We start from the raw sequence: 11,134 nt of genomic DNA, 5'->3' as shown, positions 1-11,134 counted from the left end.
GAGAAGATGGGGATAAGGGAAGGGTGGGGTGTGATAGAAGGGAGGGCACATTGAGGGAAGGGATAATCAGAATGCAAGGTTCTATGGGGTGAGGGGAGGGGAGGGATGGGTAGAAAAATTGGTACTCTAAATTTTGTGGAAATGAATGTCATAATCTAAAAATAAATAAATAAATAAATTTTCCAACTTTATATTTAAAACTTATTTTAGTTGTCTTTTCTCTATAGATTTGTAATTCAAATACAGTAGTAACAATTATGTGACTTTTAATTGTTTTTTTTTTAATTTTTAACAAATACAAAATGAGAAAAAATGTCATGTAAATAGCAGGTCATAAGAGATGATTCATTATAAAACAATAAATTTCTACTTCAAGGAAATCTATTTAATAAATACCACAATTTTTTTTTCCAAAGCTGCCTGACTTTTCTTTGATTCCTTCTTGGTTTTCTTTTGTTCTTTTTTGAGCAATTTTTCTTCGTTTTTCCATTCCCTTCACCTACACGTAAAGAGGAATATAATTAAACATGGACATTAGATATACATATATATAGATAGATAGATAGATAGATAGATAGATAGATAGATAGATAGATAGATATAGATATAGATATATAGATATAGATATATAGATATATAGATATACAGATATATAAAAGTATGTATATATGTATATATATATATATATATATATATATATATATATATATATATATATATATATATATATATATATACATAGTTACATTTACACATATATGCTTATACACATATGGAGGATTACACCATGCTTATTTAGAGCTGTCTTCTGTTTCTCTGAAGCTGGATAACATCTTTCTTCATAGGTCTAAGAATTTCCATATTTTTCTAAATCAACTACCTCATCATGAAATGGGTAGTTTGAAAGAAAAAGGTTGAACTGAGCTGAGTATAATGAAGTGATACTTCAAAAATAAAACTGTATAGTGAGAGATAAAAAGGAGAAATTATCTCATACAAATAAGGCATAAAAGGGTAAAAGTGATACAGAAGAAGATAGTGAGGGGGAGGGTGAATGGTGCTGGAAACTTATTCTCATTGGGAATGGGTTAAAGAGAGAAATATATATGTGTGACCCAGTAAACCCTCTGGGCAGACAGACTAAAGTGTGTTGAGGATAACTGAAAGACTTCAAACATATCAGCAAATTAGGGGGGTGTCTAGTCCAAGTAGGTGAAGACTTTTCCTGGCAAAATAGACAAATGAGAAGATTTTTTTCCCCAAAGGCCATGCAGGTAGCAAAAGCAGGTTCTGTGGAACCCTTAGAACTTGTTCAGATATCAAAAATGCCAAGGCCATCCACTGCATCTCAGGCCATCACCACTCATCCTGACTTTTGTCTCTCCATTGGACATTCATGATTCTGGAGTAGAGAGTGAGGCTGATGATTCTGTGCACCTTTACCTCACTTAAATACAATTCACATGGAAATAAAGACATTGCTCCCTTATGTCACTGGCCCTCTTCAAAATGAAGAAGAAACAATATTTATTCATAAAGTGCTATTATTTTCCTTATTTTACAATTGAGAAAACTGAGGGGCAGAGAGGTTAGTAAAATACACAGCCTCAGATTTCTAGTAAGTGTCTTAAGCAGAATTTGAATTCAAGCATTCCTAATTCCAAGTCCAACACGCTATTTACTTTGTTTACTTGCTACATGATGGACCTTCTATTTGATATATCACTCCACCTCTTGTCTCTGTATCTTTATATAACCATGCCTAATACCTAAAATGACCTCCCTCCTTACTTCTCTCTATTAGAATCCATACCCCCTTAAAGACTCAGTTGAATTCTCACCTTTTTGTAAGAGGCCTCAGGAAGCCCCAACCCATACCCCTGACAGCTGTCTTGGTCTTCTTATCCACCCTGGGCTCTTATCCCTAGAGTCTCATTAGAACAGTGACCTCTCAGAACAAATGCTTAATAAATGTTTGTTGACTGAATTATTACTTAACCCAACTTGTATTTAGATCATGATTCAAATCTAAATAGCTGTGTGCCAAAGGAAAGTGGTTTAAAACTCTCTCATCCTGTTTGTTCATCTTTTAAAAATGGTAATAATAGCAGTTGCAGACTTTTTTCACAGGGTTATTCTGAGGAACAACTGAGTTACCATATATAAAAAACCTTGTAAATCTGATAGTACTGTAGAAACGTTATTCATCATCTTCACCATCATCACCATCATCATCATGATCATCTTAATCATCGTCACGATCATTACTCCATCATTACCGTTATGATTGCACAGTAAGAGTTTAGAGGAAAATTAAGTGTAATATGTTTGGAAGGGTAGCAATGAGACGAAATTGGAAAGAGTTTAAATACCAAAAGTTTAATATCATTAAATTAATATTAATCGTACTAATACTAACACATGCTATTCATATGTGACATATTTATTTCAGTATTTGCATCTGTATTAAGAATCTTTCCATAAACTACTGTGTATCCTATTCCGATGCTAATAAGATAAATGAGGATGATCATATTTTTCCTTTTATAGCATTATGCCTTTGCCTAATTCTTTGCTTATAGTAACAGATTTTTCTAAATTTTATTTTTAATTTATGGAATATATCAAGCATTTTCATCACATAGTACAATAAAAATATGGTTTGCAGACTAATGTTCTTCACAGTTTCTACAAGGACACTGTCAGCTTAGTGGCATCGGATGTAAAGTATTAGTGTTAGAGTCAGAAAGATCTCATTTCACATATGGTCTCAGACACTTACTAGTTGTTCAGTCCCGGGCAAGTCACTTAATCTTTCTCTGCTTCAGTATCTTTTTTTTTTGCAAAAAATAAATAATGGTACCTCCATGCCTCTGACTGCTCTTGTCCTGTTCTCTTTATATTTGTATGTAGCCTGAACACGCCCAGATAGTCACATGTAATGTCCCCGTTAGAAGGTGAACCCTTTGATGACAAGACTAGATTTTGACTCTGTTTATATCCCCAGGATCTCATTAAAAGAATGACCTCTCAAAGTAAGTGCTTAATAAATGCTTGCTGATTGATACAATTTTTATTTAATGCAACTGGCTCTCAAGTATAACTGCTGTGTTTCAAAAGGAAATTGATTTAAAGTCTCTCTTAGTGTGAGGATCTAATGAAATATATGTAAAACTCTTTAGAAAGCTTAAAGAACAGGATAAATGCTTACAATGTAGTCAGAGAAGGCATGCAATCAACAGTACTGATAACTAAAACCTGCGTTTAAATTCCGAATCAAATTCTTCTGAGTTATGTGAGCATGGACAATTTGTTCAATTTCTTCAGAGAAGTCAAGATTTAGACTAGATGAGCATTGTGGCACCTTCCAAATAAAACCTATAATTCTATTATTAGTATCTTTTCTATATGTAGGCATTGATTTCTGCCTAGCCTTTACTTTGAATTTCATTCCAGAAATTCCCCGAATAACATTGGAAACACTGAAAAGAGACATTGTTAGCAATGAATGGTGAAGTTCTTTGGTGAAATGATCACAATATGGATAATTATTTTTTAAGCAATTATCTTGTATTGTCAATGATCCAACTGAGGAACCTGGGAGGGTACAAGGTAATTTTGTAAGCCAACTGTGCAACCACTGATGCTTTTTGTGAACTTTTCAATGGCCAACTTGTTCTTCCCATAATTTTTTGCCTCTGTTACTTTTTATTTGTAGTTCTTTTACTTTACCACATTCCTTAATGTTTTTAAGAAAGAGATGGCAACAGTTTTTCACCCTGACATCCAGGAACTTCCATTAGTCCCTACATCAATACACTTAAAAATAAAATAGCATAAAAATATGACCTGAATTACTTGACCATCTTCTCACTGTTCCCCAACCTTTCTCATTGTCCCATCCACCACGTGTAACACTTCTATCCTTGCCACAGTCTTCTGGTTGCCCTCAATAAAGCAATGAATAAAAAAATAGATAGGTAAATAAACAAACAGATTAAATAAATAAACTTGCCAGTGTTCTTCAGAAATTTCATTTTCCACAATTGGTATTTCATGACATTTGCATTGAATAACCTTCATCCTGAGCCAGGCTTTGGAAGGGGTAAAGTTTAATTCCGATTGAGAAATTATTCTGAAGTTTAAAATGATTATTTTGGACAGAACAATTATCATAAATATGAAAACTAATACTTACTAGCTTGAGTTGAATTTCTCCTAAGACATTGCAAATTGAAAATATTAATTCTGGCAAGCAATGAGTTCAAAACAATGCCTAATTGTAATTTGACATTTTTGAGAAATTTAAGTATGGAAGGATGTTTTTTTCTTTATTTTTCTTTCCTGATGGAGACTAAAAAATTCCTGGAGCATATACAGAGTAACTAAAGCTGAAAAAAACATTTCAGATGGATGCAAGTTAATGGAGAGGTGCATGGAATATGTAGGGTAGCCTAGATATCTTTTTTTCCCCTTTCATTCCTAACTGTCTGATTTCTATGTGTCCTTTGAGTCTCAGGTCAAATATCATATCATCTAGGAACTTATTCTGAATATCTTTCCCAAAGTTATCACTTGCTCTCTTCTCTCCCCTAGGGCTTTTCATTCCTATTATATATTATCTTCATATTCTTCTTTGTGTTATAATGATCCATATGGTGCTTATTTTTCTTCATTTAGACATCACAGAACCTCATAATGAAAAAGGAACTAGAGTTATTATACTTCACCTGTAGGTGATCAGTAATCCTTTCTATATCATTCTCATGAAATATTCAGGATCATTCCTATGCTCAAAGATATCCAGTGAAGGGGAATCCATTACATTGTGACCCTGACCATTCATAATTTATTTAAATCTAAATGAGAAGGATTTTCATTCATCTTATTACTCTTTCATTTTCCTGACATCATATTTCAATCTGTCTCTTTAATTTTGGCACATTACTCCTAGGTGAGACCTTTGGATCAAGATGAGCAAATTTATTTCCCTGTCCTTTCCCCTTCCTCATTCCTAACCATGATTATTTCAGGATCTTTCCTCACTGGACCTACCCATAACCTTCCAACACAGATCCTACCAAGATTTTCTTTTCCCAACACTATAGACTCCTCTTACTTGTCATGGACCTGAAAGCTGAATCATTCTAATGTGGGTTGCCCCTAGTAAAAACATGAACTCCTTGGAAAAAGGTATTGCCTCAGTATTCTTTTGGATTTATATCACTTAGTATCCTGCTTGGCTCATATTTGACCCCTAAAATGCTTTCTCCTTCCATTCTACTCATGTTATTATACTTAAAAATATCTGAAGGAATAATTGTTCTCCTAAGCTATTTTTTTTCCTTCAATATTAAATCTAATCAGTTCCAATATCTAATTCTACCTTTTGACTTCTCATTCTATTACTTTCCCTGTGCTGGATGTTCAGAAGCCTCAGATTCTTTGGATTCTTATTTTTATCCTCATTTTTCCAAGGTCACAGGACCCCCTCCATGACTCTGGATGATGTGAATATCTGTCAGCAAGGGTATGCAAAGGGGTTAAGAATTGGTAGTGGTAAAGTAATATCAACTTCAAGAAGAATAGGATTCGACAAAAGAGATAGCAAATGGAACTTCAATCCAAATCCTGGTTCTATGACTACCTGCCTTTATGACCTTGGTATTTCTGGATCTCATTTATAAAGGGAGGGAAGGGGAGAAGTGTTGACTTGGTAAGATTTATCATTCAGTTTAGTAATAAACATTTCAAAACATCTAATATGTGCCAGACAGACATTGTGCTAAGCACTAGGGATAAAAAAAGACAAAAGATTATCCTTGATCTCAAGGAGATCCCAGTATAATGGGGCTTATAGTATGCAAACACCTTTGTAGATAGATAGATAAATAGATAGATAGATAGATAGATAGATAGATAGATAGATAGATAGATAGATAGATAGATAAATGAAGTGATGGAAAGAGTGAGGGTTGTTTGAATGTGAAATTTTATTACTTTATAAGCAATATATATATATATATGAAACTTTAAAAGTTTATATAACACATAAATAATACATATTATATATCATATACACACATACACATATACATACATAGACATACACATATATACATGTACACACATATATGTATATATGCAAGTGTGCATATGTGTGTGTGTGCATGCCCTCATGTATCTAAGATAAATTGGAGGTAATTGACACAGACATGGAATTAGAATTGAGGGTTTGGATAAGGCTTCCTATAGAAACGAAGCCTTTTATTTGGGGTCTGAAGGAAGTTAGGGAAGCCAGGAAGTACAAAAAAAGAGAAAGAACATTCTTCTACTAATGCAAATCTACAGTAGATGGGGAATTTATAGGATTCAAGAGCTGCCTAAAATACTGAGAGTTTGACTGTGAATTGAGACAATATTTTTCAGACATTTTTTTTCTTATTCTATAGCCAAGTCTCTAGTAACAAAAGGCTGGCACGTCGTTGATCCTTCCACACTGATTATTGATTTGGATTTTATTAAATTGAAACCACACTAAAATGTGGGGCAAAATGTTTGGCTGTGCAGTCAGTCAGAAGACCTAGCTTAAAATGCTATCTCCGATGGTTGCTACCTATGTGATCTTGAGAAAGTCTTTTCACTTACCTGGGTAAAACTTTCCTCATGTAGAAAAACATGGAGGTGTACCTGATGACCCCTTGGTCCCCTTTCAAATTGAGATTAATGGTCCTAAGAGATCTGTACCAAGAAGAGCAGGCTTTAAATGAAGATGGCATATTCATCTCACAAAGAACATTTGTCTTTTGTTTTTATGTTTTTTTGGGTTTTGTTTTTGTTTTGTTTTGTTTTTTTGTGAGGTAGAGTTTCCATATTTGAATAACAGTTCTACTTCTATCATTTGTACATGTTTGGGCAATCTATGTCACTTTCTCCAGAGCACAGTTATCTCACTGCTCTAGTTGGCATCATTGGACTTGATGACCTCTAACTTCCTGTCTAAGTCTAGTCTCTATGAGCTGGTTTAGATTCAGTTCTTCTACTCCCTCAATATACACGTTGACATAAAAACTTTCCACCTGTTTAACTGGTCAGTGGCAGATTAAAGTAATAAGAGTTCACATTCAAACAACCCTTAATATTTGCTTTGGGTTTTCCACGTATTATCTAATGTAAATTTCAAAATAGCCTAGAAAAATGGGAGCTGTGCTCTTTACACATGGACATCATCACAGATGCCCCACTTTACAGATGTGGAAAGTCAGACTCAGAAATATTTAAAGGGTGACACAACTAGTAAATGTTAGGGGCTGACCTAAAACTAAATTCCTTCTGACTCTAGGGTCTATGTTCTTTCAATTATGCTAGGTTCTCTCTTTGGAATAACCTTTGAAAAGGACAATCCTTTATCACTCCTTATAGTTCTAGAGCACTTACAGAATAGGCAGTTCTTGAAAAAACAGCAACAACAACAACAAAAACTTTAGCAATACACACCTCCAGAGCCCCATTACGTCCTTGCAAATATTTGCAAAGTTGTCCTGCAAGATCTAGTCTCTGTTCCCCAACAATGCACCAGGTGTGGAAGCAAGCATATGGGGAGCTTGCTTCTGAATTCCCACTCTCTAAATTGCTGAAGAAGAATGCAAAGTAATTACTCTGTCTTTTCTTTCATCCTAATTGTCTCTTTTCTCTGTAAATGTGTATTTCTCAGCTGCAATTTGGTGCCCTTATTGTGTAAAAAGAGGCAGCTTTCTTTCCTTGCCCATAAAAATTGAGTTGTTTTTGAGGAAGCTTTACTAAGACTGTACATCAAATATCAGCTTCCCTATTAATGTTGGTTTTAAGGAGTTAGAATAGAGGATATTTATGGCCTTCATACACCAAAAGGGGAGGGGTAGAATGCACGATAGGGAAGGGCAGCTAGTGTTGCCTTCCTTCACTAAACACTTAGGTACAATCAGTTGGCCAGAATTGCCCTGATTTCTTTGTGTCTCAAACAAATAACTTCTTTATTTTTCCTTCCCTCTCCTCCCCTCCCCTCCCTTCCCCTCTCCTCTCCTCTCCTCTCCTTTCCTTTCCGTTCCTTTCTTTTGTTTTCTTTTCTTTTTCTTTCTTTCTTTATTGATCAGTCCCAGGAGCATTGTAAGTAAATTATCTAACCAATTCTTTGAAGTTTGTGGTTTCTTAGTATATAGGAAATGACAATCTATTCCTCATGCCTGGTATATCCTCCCTCCTCATCTCCACCTCTTGGTTTTCCTAGATTCTTTCCAGGAAGAGGCATCTCAGGGGTACCTCCAATACCATAACTCTTCTGATACTACCCCCATTTTCTAGTGCCCTCTCTCACTCTACAAATAGGTAGTTAATATTTAGTACCCACAATCTCTGATGAAAGAAAATTTCAAAATTCTCTAATCTGGCCACATGATTTTACAGATGAAGAAATTTAATCCCACTGAGTTTACATGATTTACTCAAGGCCACATAGGTCATTAATAATGACCCTGGTTCAGAATCTGAATGCCCCATAATGGAAGCAACTGGACCTTTCATCCTTGATTTGTGGCTTTTTCTTTCTAAATTAGTTATTGGGAAAGACCATTTACTCTGTCCTATCCCTACTTCAGTGCGCTCTCTGAGTCTTAGATGAAACAAAACATGAATTGATTCTCTGTGGCTTATGCTAATTTTGACCTAACAATTAACACCAAGGAAACACAGGTGCTTCACCAGCCAGTACACCATCTATATGTGGAACTATCAGTTACAGTAAATGGAGGAATATTGAATGCTGTGGATAAGTTTGCTTACCCTGGTATACTTTCCAGGGAGGCACATATGTACACTTAGATCATGAAGTTGAGGCACATACTGCTAGAGCTAACTCAGTGTTTAGGAGACTATGAAGGAAAGTGTGTAATAGAAGAGGTATTAGACTAACTACCAAACTGAAGGTCTACAGAATTGTGATGACCTCATTGTTTTATACTTATGAAACCTGAACAGTATATCAGCACTATGCTAGAAAATGGAATCATTTCCATCAGAATTGTCTTGGGAAGATTCTGAAGCATGAATGGTAAAATAAGGTACCAGATACTGACATCCTTTCTGGAGCTGAACTGCCCAGTATTCAAACTCTGCTACATAGAACACAAATGTGATGGACTGGGCACATTATTGGAATGTCAAAGTTATGATTGCCTAAAAGACTACTTTACATTTGCCTGAAAGGCTGTTTTTTAGATAACTCACATAAGGCAAGCACTCACATGGAGGTAAGAAGAAAAGTTATGAGGACAATTTCTAAGTCTTTCTGAAGAACTTTAGAATAAGAGGCATCACAGCACTGACCAGCCTGGCACATCTGCATCAAAGAACACACCATATTATATAAGCAAAGCAGAATTTCAATAACTCAGAAGAAACATAACATGAGCAAATGTAGATATTTCCACTCCAAATGTTCATATGGAGTATATATGCCAAACCTGTAGTAGGATCTTATGAGTTTGCATTTCTTTGATTAGTCATAGTCAAACAAACCATGCCTTGACCTCAACATAATGATATAATTTTGGTCCTCTTTGAAAATAAAGGTCAATAAGAAACCAACTTTTATTTCCTCACTTTACAACCTCTGCAGCCAAGAGGCTTCTGGAAAATGATCTCCATTTCCATTTTTCAGATTTTAAATCACATATATTATTTCAATTGATTCTCATAACACTATAAGCTGGGTGCTATTATTATCCCTATCTCACAGGGTAGGAAACTATGGCTGTGAGTCATGAAATACCATAGTGTCTGAAGAAATAAATCTGTGGTTCCATGAAAGGAGTTATATCATGTTTTGTATGAATAGTCTGCCACTCATTATAGAACAAGAATCATACTGAAAAGTTAATGGGAAAGCCTTGATAAGAAAAAACTAGAACAAGTATAAGGCCTGAGATATTCATTCATCAAGAATAAATGTCAATTGGTAGACAGTTCAAGTTCACAATTGGCATCTATGCAATGGTAAAAGAGCCTGAGTGAGATGCTCACCAGGTTGGAAGGAACCCATAAAGAATGTTCATGAGAACATGAGAAAAGTTGTGAGTAGCCAAGCCTAGTGTGGGTAGCCAAGTATAGTATAGGTATCCAAGAATGTCTTTCCATCTGCATTGTGAAGGGAATACCCAATATGAAGAAATCCATTTCAGATTCGCCTGAGTATTGAAATTATTTTGGCCTATCTGAAACTTTAAGACAAAACACAAACAGGAAATTCTCTCCAAACCCAATACTAAGAAAAAGATTGCTGTTTCTCCCAAGAAACTAATTAAGAAGAAATATTTGTTCTGAAATAGAAGGCCATTAGGGCAGATGGAACAGCATATTTGAATGGAGGCAATGATGCGATCTTAATTATAGTGATGAGATTAAACTACTGTGTCCTATGATTGCTATAAATATAACTTATTTGATTATCATTTCAATTAATTCACCAAAACTATTTATTTCATATGTAGCATCTCCAGTATTTAACAAAATAGCAATTGTGATAATTTGGAAACAAACAGTGTTTTACTCAACAAGGCATAAAGGAATTGTTTTCCAGAGAGAGGTTGATATCATCTCATTTTTTTTCTTTTCTTTAAAAAATAACTTGAGAGTTATTTTCTCAAAAGCCAAAAGCTTCAGAGAAACAACGTTCATTACAAGGATATTAACCCAGTATATCTATTACACTCTGTTTTCAGTAAAAAGATGGTAGGCCAGCCTGAACAATGAGAAGAAAAAATATAGTAGCAGGCCTATTTGTCAGAATTTATTCTGCCTTCAGACATGTAGCAATTGATGTCAACAAACAGCATACTTGGAGTCCAGAATCTTTTATTCTCTTCAGTTATTTTGGGGTCACTTTGGGGATATATCAGAGTCACTTGTTAGGATGACAAACTGAGCTTAGAAAATCCAAAGATCTGTTCCTCCTCCCCCTTCTCATCTCTCATCTCTCTCTCTCCCTCCCTCCCTCCCTCTCCCCCTCTCTCTCTCTCTCTCTCTCTCTCTCTCTCTCTCTCTCTCTCTCTCTCTCTCTCTGTGCCCCCTCTATTTCACATAAATAATGTTTGCTGTTACC

The 11,134-nt window shown here is 35.1% G+C and overlaps 1 long non-coding RNA gene across 1 annotated transcript; it reads right to left on the bottom strand.

Annotated features, from left to right (window-relative positions):
- Positions 1–325: 325 nt before the first annotated feature.
- On the bottom strand, positions 326–10,786 carry LOC140524501 (uncharacterized). The gene is made up of 4 exons (XR_011973744.1): positions 9,279–10,786; positions 6,649–6,741; positions 3,850–3,948; positions 326–499 (listed from the first exon to the last, which is right to left on the bottom strand). It is a non-coding gene; the product is annotated as an uncharacterized lncRNA (long non-coding RNA).
- Between the last annotated feature and the right edge of the window lie 348 nt (positions 10,787–11,134).

Source organism: Notamacropus eugenii, chromosome 1, assembly GCF_028372415.1.
Source record: "Notamacropus eugenii isolate mMacEug1 chromosome 1, mMacEug1.pri_v2, whole genome shotgun sequence".
Taxonomy (NCBI): domain Eukaryota; kingdom Metazoa; phylum Chordata; class Mammalia; order Diprotodontia; family Macropodidae; genus Notamacropus; species Notamacropus eugenii.
This window is presented reverse-complemented; position numbering and strand designations above follow the sequence as displayed.